This window comes from Marmota flaviventris, chromosome 1 (assembly GCF_047511675.1).
Source record: "Marmota flaviventris isolate mMarFla1 chromosome 1, mMarFla1.hap1, whole genome shotgun sequence".
Lineage (NCBI taxonomy): Eukaryota > Metazoa > Chordata > Mammalia > Rodentia > Sciuridae > Marmota > Marmota flaviventris.
Window position 1 is genome coordinate 111,467,258 of NC_092498.1, and position 3,201 is coordinate 111,470,458.

The following is a 3,201-nucleotide window of genomic DNA, read 5'->3' on the forward strand; positions in this document are numbered from 1 at the left end:
AGTATGCAAAAAGTGAATTTAACTCAAAGACCTAACAGTTTGAATAATGAATTTTATCAGAAAATTGAAGTACAAAATAGTAAGCAGGGGAAAATAATGAGAGGAAGACATTCCAAGCAGAGAAAATTTCAGAAACAAAGACCCTGAGTTGAGGATATTTTCACTCAATGTGCTAGCCAGTTTTCTGTTACTATAACAAATACCTGAGGTAATAAACCTATAAAAAGAAAAAACTTATTTTGGCTCACAGTTTTGGAGATTTTGGTCCATAATTCATTGGCCCATTGCAATGGATGAAACAGTACCTCACTATGAAACAGAACTGTTCACCTATTGGCCAGGAGGTGAAAAGATAGAAAGAAAAGGAGACCAAGATTCCATAGTCCCTTTCACAAGTATACCCGCAATGACCTAAAGGCTTTCTGGTAGACTCCACCTTTTAAATGGTCCAAAAGCTCCTAATACCATCACTGTTAGGACAAAGTCTTTAACCCACAGGCCTTTGGGGAAACTTCAAGATCCAAACGATAGCATGTAAGAGGAAAAGAAAGAGAGTCAGTGTCGTTGGAGCATAAAAAGCCCCAAAGTGAAGCCAGATGAGGTTGAGTATCTAGGCTGGACTTAGATCATACAAAATTTTGAGGATACATTAGGAATGTTGAAGTTGATCCTAGAAAATACAGAGTGATTCAAAAGTGGTGTGCAAGAAAGTAACATGATGATTTTATTATGTTAAGTCAGTGAGATGTTTGCCACCAGAACAAACTGGAGGTTGACCAGAAGTCTGAATTTCAATGACAGGAGAAACAAGGTAAATCCAGCTTAACTCAATTATAAGTTGATATTCAAGAGTGTCTATAGCTGAAAGAGGAAATATGGTAACAGGAATATTTACATAGTTTTCTGATGTTCGAATTGAGTCTGTGATGAGATATAGTTCCTGGACTGTGTTCACTTGGATCAAGACCCAAGTTGGTGAAGAGGAACATGGGAAATATGGCATATCAAGTACTGGGTATAAAGATTTGCAAAGGATAAAGAATTGGAAGAATCTCGGTCTAAAGGATAATGTTTTAGACTAAGGATTGGTGTGGTGCTCTTAGCCTGTTAGAAAACAAAAGCACAAATCGCAGGAGGCTGATGTTTGTGTAGACAAAGCACTATTATACACACTTTAGTTATTTTCCTTATCTGCCTGAAAGAAGCAGTTGAAGAATGTTTGTTTTGTTAATATTATGACATTATTTACAATATTTTATGTGATTATATTAATGTGGATTTTTTTTATTTGAAATACAACTTTATTCTGATTCTAAACAAAAAGGAATGGGAATGACAGTAACAAACAAGAGTCACCACTGAATATGGTGATATAACGGTTGCAGTCATATTCTAAACTTAAGAAAGAAACAACTGCATTCCAAACAGCTAAATATGCAGGTTCAAAAACTGAAGGTATTTTTTTAACTGCCACATTCGCTCCAAAGCCCATTCATCTCCTTCAGCATTCCACAAATGGAGCACAGGTCTGCTTCGCTAGATTGTAGTAAGGTGGCACACATGCAGCACCGCTGACATCACAGAACAGTTGCCTTATAAAACTAGACTTCTGACGCAGGGCTCCAGGTTCATTTTCTCACAGGTCATCAATCTCATCTGGTAGAGCACTTGTCTGAGTTGCCAAAGCGGGGTCCATGACAAGGTATGGTGGGGCAAGAGCAGGCATGACAACAAACTCCAAGTCAGGGTCTCCAGTGAGCTTTCTAGGAAGCCAGAGGAAAGGCTTTTCAAAGTTGTTACTTTGGGCGGAGATATCATAGTACTAAAGATTTTTTTTTTTTTTTCTGGTGGCAGACAATAGATTTTGCCTTCACTTTTCTGTCCTTAATGTCCACTTTGTTGCCACACAACATAATAGGGATGTTTTCTCACACTTGTACCAGACCTTAATGCCACTTAGGCACATTCTTGTAAGTAACTCTTAATGTCACATCAAGCATTATAACAGCACACTGGGCTTAGATGTAGTAGCTGTCTTGCAGGCTGGCAAACGTCTCCTGGCCTGACGTGTCCCAGACGTTGAACTTGATGGCTTTTTGTTAGTGTGGAACACATGTGGGTGGACCTTCATGCCCAGGGTGGCTACGTAATTCTCGAACTCGTGGGTCAGGTGGCTTTTCACGAACATTGTCTTCCCAGTGCTGCTGTCACCCACCAGCAGTAGCTTGAACTGTACCTGTGGCTCCCCCTGCATGGTGATCCTTCCAGAATTGTCTCTTTGCCCATCCAACTGAGCCTTAAAGGTGACAGAAGTGCAATTCCTGTATTAATGTTACTATAACAAATTACTGAAAACTAAATGGCTTAACGCAACCCAAATTTATTGTATTATAGTTCTGAAGTTCAAAATTATGAAATGGGTTCTGCTGGACTAAAATTAGATGTTGACAGGAATGCATTCCCTCTGGAAGCTCTAGGGTTAAGTAATTCTTTCAGTTTCTCAGATTATAAAAGCTACCTGCATTGCTTGATCCATGATCCCTCTATCACATCACATTGACCTCTGCTTCTATTGTCACATCTCTCTGCTAACTGCCTTCCAAAGGCTTTTGTGGTAACACTGGACACACCATACAATTCAGGACACTCCCTTCATTTCAAGATTCTTAAAAACATTCAAAAAATCATTTTTGTGATACAAAGTAATATTTTTTACAGATTTGAATGTGGACAACTTTAGAGCACCATCCCTATGCTTCCACAGTGACATAGCCAAATTTCAGGGTATATAGGAAACAATTTCTAAACATTTGAATCTCTTTTCTCAGAAAAGTTACTGAAATGAAAACTACCTTCAGTGATTTTAGACATCAGGAATGTGTATCCGTTGTACTTTTTTTTAGTCTAAAAGAGGAAGGAATGAAAAGTATAGACTCGGATTTCCTCTTCTTGATAAAGTAGAAATTTACTTACAGGAGTCAATAGAAGCCTGAATTGGAAGTACAGAGGTGGACAGAAAGGACATATCTTGAGAAAAGAAGTGACTACATGGATTCCCCCCTACTGCTGTAGGTCAATGTGTAGCCATGTGTAATAGGCTGCCTAAAGAAAAAGTCACACCAAGCAAAAACTCCTCTCTAACTGAAATCAACCTAATGTGTTGCAATTCTTTGTCTCCCATTCATTCATTTGTTGATACAG

The 3,201-nt window shown here is 38.6% G+C and overlaps 1 pseudogene; it reads right to left on the minus strand.

The window, feature by feature from the left end:
- Window positions 1–1,636: 1,636 nt before the first annotated feature.
- On the minus strand, window positions 1,637–2,536 carry LOC114103634 (GTP-binding nuclear protein Ran-like; annotated as a pseudogene).
- Window positions 2,537–3,201: the final 665 nt, after the last annotated feature.